Raw genomic sequence first — 11072 nt, 5'->3', positions numbered from 1 at the left:
TCCTCTACATGTGTAAAGTTGTTTTAACTCACCAGCCCTCCTGCTTACTGTCTGAAATTACAAGTTGGCTGGGAAAGGAGAGACTGTGAGAGCTCACTAATGTTCAGGCTTAAGAAGGCTAAGACCGGTTTTTACTGTTATCTTCAGTCCCTTCGATGGGAGCGTTGACAGCAAAACCGGTGTTCAGTGTGCATGGAGTCAGGATGAGTGGCAGTGGGCATAAATTGAAACATGGGAAAAGTCCAATTAGATCTAAGTGGGAATAAAAAAAATAGTTTTATTTTTTTACCTTGAAGATGATAAAGCAGTGGTATCAGTCACCTAGAGAGGATATGGAATCTCTACCTTTGGAGGTGCTTAATTTAATAAATACCTCTCCATCCCAGTAGACGTGGACCTGCTTTGAGGAGGGAGTTGGACTCTGACCTTCAAAGGTCCCTTCCAGTCTAAACTAATGATTTAATGTGTTATATTAATATACATACTAATAATTTATTTAAAAATATAATACAGCAGAGTAATGGTTTCCAGCAGATGATTTAATCTGACTTCTCATTGTGTGACAGTCTAATTCTGTAATGCTCTCAGTTTTAAAAAGAGAACAAGGAGGAAGGGGCAAAATTCATACCTTCATAACTTAGAAGATAATAGATGCCCAGGCCATCTGCAAGAAGTGTTCTACCACTACATAAAGGACTGTAGAAGAATAGATAGAACTGGGATATTTGTGGGGTGGGGATGTAATTAATGATTGTTTCTCGAAACCTTTTTCCTAGAAAGCATTAAGTCTTGGTAACTAGCACATTCAGTAGGCACTCTGGTTCTGCAGGCAGCTTCTCTGACACTTTTTTCTGTGTAAGCTCCTAGACCAGTTGCTCTTGCTGTCATACAACACTCCTTTTGAGCAAACCCGTTGTGCTGCAGAACTGTGCCTTTGGAGAATTGATCTAGCTATAATAAACTTGGGGGGTTGTGCTTGAATTATGTCTTTTGTCTTATGACTGTCAAAGCAGTTGTGTTGGCTGAGCAGCTGGAATTTAAGACATGGAAATAAGCAGTTAAAGGTAGATTGCTGCTGGACTATAAACACCAGAGCAAAAATGCTGGTCTACAGCACAAGGAATCACTTTATTTATGTATAGGGTTGGTTCCTGTGATGGGAACGAAGAACCTGAATTGGAGGTGAAGTTAACAAGTTGCTTTTGGAGAACAGTTTCTTAAGGCTGAGCATGCTCTATGCCAAGTTTCTTACTGTTCCTCAAGTTTTCTCTCAAGGGGATTGACTAAATTGCTAACTGTAGATTCACTAGATCATTACAGCCCCAAAACACTCAGTTTAGAACAATCCAGATTGCGTAATAGCCATGATCCCTGGTAACACAATCACAGAAGTGTGGTTGTGTAACAATTAAAGAATTTTTAAATGAGATAAAATTGGAATGTTTCTTTGTAAACAGCAAGGAAAGGGCCTACATGCAGCTTTCTCTTTGACAGGAAGAATTTACTTAAAAGTACAGCTTTAAAAATCATCTCAGGAGTACAATACTGTGTTATCATAGCTTTCTGTTCTGTATTTTTCTAACCTTTTATCTACCAGGTGTGTATGCACAGAAGGGGTATGTGCAGATTGTAACACTACCGAAATGCTTGGTAGTCTCCCCTCATACTGAGTCACATGTCAGTTACATGAAGTTTTCAGGCTTGAGAATTTTGAGTAAATGTGTAAACCTTAAAGGAAAACTTCTACTCAGAATGATAACAGTACCTTCTGTAGAAGTATTGGAAATCAAGATACCTTTTTGTCATCTATACACTTTAATGCCTGCACCAATAAGCTGTTCTAAGTGTCAAAGGGTCTCCCATTAAGGGGTTCAGTCCAGCTCACAAGAAAACCCTTCACTTTTACTAACTTCACATTCAGTAAAGAAACAATCCTTACTTTTTTATTTGGTCTTTCTTAGGAAGCTCAAGGTATGAAGTTTATTCAACTTTTACATGTAAAACTAATGCTTTGTGGGTTGATTTTGATTTTTTGGAGGGGGTGGTGAGTGAGAAGTTTCTTGGGTTTGCATTTAAATCCTGGTGCAGTCATCACTGAAACAATTGATCTAAGCACGCAGGTGGGTTTCAGAACAGGAGTTCAAAATAATTCGTATCACTTCGCAGAAGAGACATTTGCTAGTCAGTTCACTGAAATAGAAATCATAAAACATGTAAGGTTCAGTAATATTCAGTGTTGATATCTCAGGTACCTGCAAGTATGTTGTAAATAATGTTTCTAATTTTCTGAAGTGATGATTTCAGATAAATGGGGTTTTAAGCAAACGATTTATTTTTAGTACTTCTGTGAGTCACCTCTTGTTGTCTCTGCCTAGAAGTTCTGAAAATATTCGTGTCACTGTTTAAAAAAAAAACAAACACGAACCATAAAGGTGGTTATGTGGTTGGAGAAGAGTGCATTTGTTCTGATGCCCACCTGCTGTTACACAGTTAAGGTAATGTTCCTGAAAATCATTCTTGTAAATGGATAGATCTTCCCTGGTTTTGATGGGTGAAAGGGTGAACCACCCTCTGTCTGCCCCTGCCAAAAGTCACCTGACAGCTTTTCCTCCTGCCTAACTGGGTGCTTAGCTGAGCTTGTTGCCCTAGGGATTGGTAACGCACTGTCCTCCTTGCATGGAGAATCTGGGAGGTCTTCACAGAATAACTGAGTTATGATTGAATTGCACAGGGAGGGGAGAGCAAAAGGGGGAAGGCAAAGGGGAAACTGGCCCGAGTGTGAGTTTGCAGTAGGTTGGCAGTAGATGAAACTTACTTCAAGCACAACAATTGCAAATTCCAACTTTGTATTGACTAAGCTTTAGCAATCTCATTAGTAGCAATATTTTATAAACATCCAAGAATAGTTGTTCTCTAAACTACATGAAGATAAAGTCCACTTTGTGCCTCTTGTTTTGGCTTGGATTTTACAAAAATATTTGTAGTAACTGCTAAAAGAAGCCTTGGAAAGGAAAGAGGAAGACCATCTTAAGACTTCCCTCTCTTTCCTTTATTTTTTGGAAGGGAGAAGGGTGGAAGATGGGGAGCTCTTGTACTTCCTGTGCTGCAAGGATTCTTTTGAATGAAGTTGGTTTATTTTTTCAATAAATTTGAGCAGTTACAGTGTTATATTGTCAAGTTTTCCTTCTTTTGTAGGAAATAAAGATTGTAATTTTCTCTTGAACCAACTGTAACATGTAAAGCTATGAATCTCTGTAGGTTGAAATACTTCATCTATCTTATTTGGAGAAGATGTTGTGTTTGTAATTATTTTAATAAAATTTTAATAGTTTCAATAAATGTCTTCCCAATTCCTATTGTAGAAGTGCCATCAGAAATTAAGCCTGCAAAAGCCATTCAAGGATCTGTATTAAGAGGGTTGCGATAAGGGGAACAGTGCTGCTTCTGGTAAAGGGCTCCTTTTATAGTATGTACAAGTGGAAGAATGGCATGAGGGACTTCTACCCTGCATTTATTTATTTAACCTTTAATATCCATGAGGAAAGCAAAATCAGATGCCTGGGAGCTGTACATTAAAAAAAAGGTTTAAACTTAATCCCACCTGTAGCTTGGAAAGGCAGAAATTTTCTACTCCAAGTCGTCACTAGGTTTTATAGCCTAAGACTCTGTTGTGCCAACAAAAGGCACTGACTGCTGGAATTCTTGTGAGTCAGAAGGAGGAATATGCAAACGTAGGAGATCAGCAGAAAGCACTGAGAGCACAGCATGGCTGCAAAGTGAACTTGGCTTCCCTGATCCTTTTGCAACTGTCAGCAGAGGATTTGGAGTAGGTACTATCTTTGTAAATAAACAAGATGGCAACAACTTCCCTCCTTAGAACAAGGCCATGCACCAATGACTTCCAAGGCCAGTGGGTACCAGCATGGTAAGGTGGTTAGTTCCAAGAATAGGCCACCCATAAACTATATTGGAGGTGCATGCGAGCTCCTTGCAGCTGGATTCATGAATAAGAAAGAAAGGATGGCAACAGGAGCCGGGTTGTAAAACAAAATCATTGGCATGTACGAGCAGCCAGCTGACTGGCTGTAAAGTTTCTTCTTTATTTGCATAATGGGGCCCTGACTAAATAAACTTTAATTTAAAGATACGGAAATGTGAATCTGCAAGCCTCCTAGTTAATATTTTCATTTTGTGTGAGAATGAGCAATGCCTTGCAAAGAGCAAAACCACCACTGATGTACAGCTGTCCAAAGATACTCCATTAAGTTATTCATGCCTATGGTTCCTTAGAAGCCTGGGTGAAGGAGCATGTCTTCCCTGACTTCACATCACACACACCTTCAGAAGCAGTGTATTTGTTTCTTGCTCAGTGCATCCTCAGTGATAGGATATTTTGAAGTCAGGCAACATACAATCACTATCTCCCCTTGTAAAAGAGCAGTAGGCTATGTGGTAGCAGACTAGACCAGGCATGGCAGACCTCACCCATCTGCATTGTGCTGGTGGAAGAGTCTCAACTTCTCTTTCCAGTGTGTCCCAAAGTATATTCTGTGTGAGGGTTTGTGTCCATATGTGCAGTATGGCCACTGGACAAAGCTGAACCTAAGTAACAGTTGAAATCATAATGCAGTATACAGAAATTCCACAACTGAAGGGTTTTATAAACATGTATGAATTAGATGATTGTCATGTTGGATCTTGTTGTCCTGGAGCTACCCGACACTGAATGTACTAAGATGGCCATGAAGAAAAATTTTAATGCAAAGAACATAAAAGTTTAAGCTTGTTTCAGTAGGTTGAGCTTCTTGTTGCAGTGAACATCCACTGTACATGGAAGAATTTTCATTAAAAAAAATGTGGTGCCTGTGGGAGCTTGCACAAACTGCAGTAGTAGTTTGGCAAGGTGCTGGCCATGCTGCTCAGCTCTGACTGCCTTGGCTGAAGTGGCCACGGGCAGGAAGCTGCACTGCATGAGTTTGTGGGTCCATGCAGATTATATTCCTCTAATAATGACCCTGGGCAGGATATATCAGAGGTCAGAAGTTATGGTATTTAAGGAAATATCGTGCTGTGACAAAGAGACATTCATTGAACGTGTAGAAGTTTTGACCAAAGTGATTGAATGGCTACTTGCAGAAGGATTAAGATTCTACATATGGCTTGGACACAGATTTCTTGTTTAATCTCACAGAAAAGAAATGTATAATTTGTGTTCCCTCTTAGGAATTAGAAGTCAAAGTACCTTTTGGGAGTTTTGGGATTTTAGTTTAATTATTTCTGTATGTTTTTATGTCATTCAACGGTAGGGGCCACATAAATGCAATGTGTTATTTGATAATAATTGTTCACATAATACATAATTTAGGGGGTTTTTTTCCCTCTTTCTACTGCTTTAAGGAGCATTTTTCCTCCCGTGATGCCAGATTGATGTGTTTTTGAAGAGACAAAAGGTGATGACACCTAGACAGTAAAAGTTTATCCTACGTCAAACTGCAGTTCATCCTTCTCACTTATATGAACCTTATGTTGCATGATTTCCTTGATGTAAAAGCCTTTTTCCTAATGATTTTTGGAAAAGAACAAAGAAGTTTTATTTATAATACAGGATATTTTGAGGTTTGAGCAGTATATAGAATAGAGAGCAACCTGTTTGTTTCTTTTCCGCAGGTTTATTTTAGACCTAACTACTACTATTTGTTGAGTGCCACGCCTTCCTAACTGCATAAGGAAAAGGCTTATTTCAACTTCTTTTCCTCTCTATTTGCCACTTCATACTGCCTTATGAATCTCCCTGGAGGATCTGAAACTCACTCAGGGCAGACAGCTTCCAAAGCTTTGAAAACATTTATTGGAAATTGTAGGGAAAATACAGTCCAATATGTTGTATAATTTGAATATAAAACAAGTGTTACCAAGAATGGGAAATGTCAGATAATTTCTGTGAGTCTCCAGGAGGTTCAAATTAAGTTAGAAGAAACAAGGACACTCATCTATTTTGGCTTTCAACAAGGTTAGATATTAGTTTCTTGTACAAATTCAATCCGTATTTTCAAAGAATATACAGTTTCAGCAAAAATTACTTGCACAGCTTAAAGGTACTAATAGTTTGCAGTGTCCCTGCTAAGTAAACAGAATTTATGAGAGGTCAAACACTTGCGATTATTGAGTTGTTACTGGTATGGCCAACTACAGATTGAGGAACTTAATTTAGACAGCTGCATCATTTCAAATCTTGGCTACATTTTGTGGAGTGCTGTAGGAGCCATTTGGATCAAAGGTGCTTTGTGTCAATAGTACAGTGAAGGAATACCCCTGATGTGAAATGAGCTTTCCATTTTGACTTCACTCGATCCTTCACTTGATCCCCCCCAAAAACTATCTGACTGCATCTTGTGTATATAATTTATCTGTCAATTCTGTCAAAAAGGGGAGCTTATGTTACTTGGAGGGCCTTCATGCCAATTCCAGAATGAAAAGCAATGCACACTGCCAGTACAGCAATTGCCTGCAGGCTTATTGAATTTCTTTCTTCACTCCTACTCACCACCAAAACCAGCTCAGGAAAAAAAACTAAACAATACAAAAAAACCCTAAAAACCTTGTTAGAAGTCAGCAGAACTGAAAGCTGATAAAATACTAAATTCTTTTTTCCTGGGAAAAAAAAAGGGCAAAATTATATATTAAACATTATTAATGGGCTATCATGTATTGCTTTGTTCATATATAGAGGCAGACTCAGCAGGACTGTTGAACGTGTAGGCAGAGGGAGCCACAAAGAGATATATGTTTTGTTAGTTTAAGCCCACATATTCCAGTACCCCACCACGTTCTCTTTATCTTCAGTTGCCCTACAGCTTCCGAGTTGGTCCCATCCCATGGAGGGAGCCAGCGCAGCCCTCCCCTTTCATCCCCTCTATCTATTAGTGCTACACTTGTGAGAAAAGTAAACAGGATATAGAAGGATATCTATCACCTAGCAGGCTCCATCTAAGTAACCAACAGCATCCATCCATTAAATATCCATGATGCAGGACCCATCAACTCAACACTGCTGGTTCCAGAGCAGCAGGGAATTTGAGATGCAGTATTTTCCCCCTGTGGGATTTATTGTTCTCAAACTGAGGAATCATTATGGACTCCTATGAGGGAGTAAAGACAAAGGACGTGAAGGCACGAGGGAAGCCTCCACTCCAGAAGAATGCTTGAAAGGGATGTCCAAAGAAACAGGATAAGGCAAATGGAGGAGAAGCCTGGGAAAAGTACAAAGACTGTGAAAGAACATGGAACATGTTAGAGGAAAAGAAAGAGAAAAGAAGTTGTCAGATAAGAAAAATCAAAAAGCACTAGGCAAAGTTAGGAAGAAATCAGAGCAGAGATATGGACAAGATAAAAATTCTAGATAGCCCCAAATATCGGGGAGAAGCGTTAAATTTGCATCAACATGCGGGGCTCATCAGTGAATGACACTGGTTGAAGTTTAATTTCTAAATATCTGTTGGTGGTAGTTAGTGGTAATAACTGGGATGTAAAACCTGGACAAAGCACGATGGGAAAGGAAAGAGGATAAAATATGCTTTGCTGTTTGTCTCTTAATTTTATCTGTTTTCTGTGTATTGGCTCATTAGGAATCCCGCCTGCCTGCCAAGAGACAAACCATTTTGGTTTTGCATAGTTGCAGCCATATGGGGGAAAAGAGATACAGTGTCCTCCCTGAAAAAATTTGTTTTCTTTCTAATGTAAGATAAGATATTTTGGGCACACCGTGCTGTTTGCATGGAAATATTACAGTTGAGGAGTTAAATGGCAGAAACAGAAATGGAATAATAAGCTTGAGGGAAGTAGTCTAGTTGGCAGCTTATTGGAGGTTTTGGTTAGTATTTATGACAATCCAAAGGTTTCTAGTACCACAAGCATCTTTCTTTTCTTTTTGGTTTATTTGTGATGAGAGAAAAATGACAGAAAAGGTCCAAATTTAAATTTCCAACATACTTATATTTTTTCTCTTGTTTTTGAAATGGTGATTTATTAAGTGACACCGAAGCAGGCTTGCCACTGGTGGAACGGCCCAGTGCAGCTCCCAGTATCCATTGGACAAAGGCTCCAGGCTATAATTTGCATAGGAGCTCTTATACAAAATGCCACAAATAAATGACATGATGTGGGGATGGCCCAGAGCAAGAAGTCACTGCAGTCCAAACTCCCAGAGCTAGAGAAGAAGTCTGGCTGAATGATCCCTCCTTTCAACAAGGGTTTTCATACCGGGGCAGCCTGCCAGGAACCTTAAAAATCAGTTTGTTATTGCTAGATTGATCTAAAATGAGGATAAAAATTTCAAGAGCATAGTTGTTCCAAGCACTATAGGTGGCTTGTGTGTCTCAGTGCTGTCAAATGGCCTGGAACATGGAACTAGAAATGTAGCTGTTGTGTCAGTCAGGAGCTTCCAAGTCCAGACCTGCCTTCAGGATCCTTCCACATGCTGGTTCCAGATGCATCTGTCAAGCTGGTGAATGAAGCTTGTACAAACTTCCCTGAAGAACTAGAGCCTTAATCCTATTCTTTACATTATCCTGATCTGCCCCTAAAAGTTTTAGTAAATAGCTGTGCTGGAACAGGGCTTGGACAATCCAAAGCGTTTGCAAAGTTAAGGATGTATGTCCTTAACACACACAGAGGTGTGACCATAACCTCTGAGGGTGTACCCATGCCAGCCTGAAGCTACCTGTTAAAGATATTAGTAAAAATGAGGATGCTACATTGCAAGACTTGGTGCAGATGAAGAATCTCAGGAAGGTCTTGGTGTCCTCAGCAGGTGTGCACAGCCCACGGTGAAGTCTAAACCACTGGTGCTCTGCTAGCACCTGTCTGGTGGAGTTTCACTTGCAGTGCAGACTTTATCTGTGTGTTGAAAATCCCCTAAACTATAGCAATGTTAGGATTGCCCTGTAAATATCAGAAAGTAAGGATGTGCCAGGGCTCCTACAGCAGTATTGTCCTATCTACACAATGTGTTCCCAAAACTGTCTTGCTTTCAAGTGAATAGCATAGCTATCCACACATTTATGTCTGGCATCAAGCCTAGGGGGGTTTCCTGCTGTGTTTACTCAGGTCCTCTAGGACTGAGAGAGTGGTGTTTTCTTCATTTATAATTTTTGGTTTCAACCATAATTAAAGAAAGAAACCAGAAGGAAGAGACATGTTAGTTAGCAGACAAGGTTAGTTTAACAGGCAGAAATGTGTAAGAACACAGTATTCAACCTTTCTTCAGCCAGGCAGTGGGATCACAGTAAATGGGGAAACTCTTTGATAACTATTACCCCACTTGTCACCAGTAGTGTCTGTGTGTGACACCACAAGTTGAATTAGTGATAGAAAATCCTCTCACTTTCAGGTGCCTACATCCAAAATTTAAACCTGCTCTGCCTTCCATATCTGCAATCTAACCCTTGAGACTTCTGAATTCCCCATATAGCTAAATTCCCAATTTTATACATGCAGTCTGAGCTTTGCAGGAGCTGATGATATGTTCTTTCACCTGGATTCCATCTGACATGGTGGGCACTCTCTGAGACCTGGCCTATCAGGAAAACAAATGAAGAAGATGAAGAAGATATGTCTGCTGTATAGCCTGAACACATGCCCAAGTCACTCAGCACCAGGCTTATGTCCCTCTTTTTCCTGATTTAGAACAAGGATTTGAACCTCAACATCTCTCAGAGAGCACCAGGGTGGCTTTTCCTTTTTCTGTTTTTGCAATTTCTAAATAATTTTCAGATCAGGTCTGCCCTAGCAAGCTTGAGAGTCATTCCCTTGTAATCAGTGTTTAAGTGCTTTGTTCACAGCAAACCAGCGATCTCTGAAAAAAGCAAAACCTATCTACTGATTGAGAACCCAGTAACCCAAACACAAGTGCTTTCTATAGCTTGCATACAAAACAGTGCAATTTATAAAAAAGGTTTTTTTTATAACCAAAACTCCCCGGCAGTGTAAACAGAGTGACAAAATGGCTTGAATATCAGCTAGTGATATCTGAAACATATGAGATATCTGCAACACCAATCATTCTTAGCATAGCTATGCTAATTGCTTACTTCAGGTGGTTGGCTTAAAGGGTGGCTTTCTTCTACTATTTGTTTGAACAAATTACACAGTATTGCAGGATTTTCTATGATGTACATAGTTTGAGTTTTAATTTTTTTTTTTTTACTAAAAATATTAAATTATTTTCATTAGCTGCTCTGGCATGTTTTCTCTTTTCAGGTACTACTTGTTTTTATGAAAAACTCACGACTGACTGAGTATCTTGCTGGAAGATTGAAAAAGCAAATAATAAAAATAAATATGTTGTATGTATCACAGTGTCAAATGCAAAAACAGTTGCAGACAACTTGAGATTTAATTGAACATGCTGAAGTGTGCTCAGCCAAATTTCTCACCCTGTATAAACAACACTACCAGGTTAGATGTTAAAATAATATTTGTCCTGTCATTTTTGTATGTCCTTTGTTCTTCTGGATTGTATGTTCCTGACAGTTTATCTGTCTGATTAAAGTGTCCACAACCAGGTCCAGGTCTTTTGTTGTTAGGCTTTCTAAGCAGTCTCAGACTTAACACCTCAGAATAAGTGTCCATCTCACTTGGCCTTTCTGTGCCAGCTCAGAAGAACCACCACACATTTTCCCAGTTCAAGAGAGACATGGATTTATGTCCAGCAAAAAGATGATATTTCAGGGACCGGAGCATCTCACTTATGAGGAGAGGCTGAGAAAGGTGGGACTGTTTAACTAGGAAAAGAGAAGGCTCAGGGGGATCTTATCCTGGTGTATAAATAAATACCTCATGGGAGGGGACGAAGAAGAGAAAGCCAAACTTCTCAATGGTGTCCAGTGACAAGGTAAGAAGCAATGGTCACAAGTTAAAAAACTAAATTCAATCTAAACACAAGAAAACCCACTTTTTAACTCTGAGTATGATCAAACACTGGCATAGGTTGCCTAGACTATTCCTTGAACATATTCAAAAGCCATCTTGGCTTTTTTTCTGTGATGATCCCCTTGTACATGAGACCACGGAAT

This window comes from Manacus candei, unplaced genomic scaffold (genome assembly GCF_025592945.1).
Source record: "Manacus candei isolate 608988 ecotype Guabito, Panama unplaced genomic scaffold, ASM2559294v1 h1tg000019l, whole genome shotgun sequence".
NCBI lineage: Eukaryota > Metazoa > Chordata > Aves > Passeriformes > Pipridae > Manacus > Manacus candei.
The sequence above is the reverse complement of the archived record's forward strand: the minus strand, read 5'-3'. Positions refer to the sequence as shown.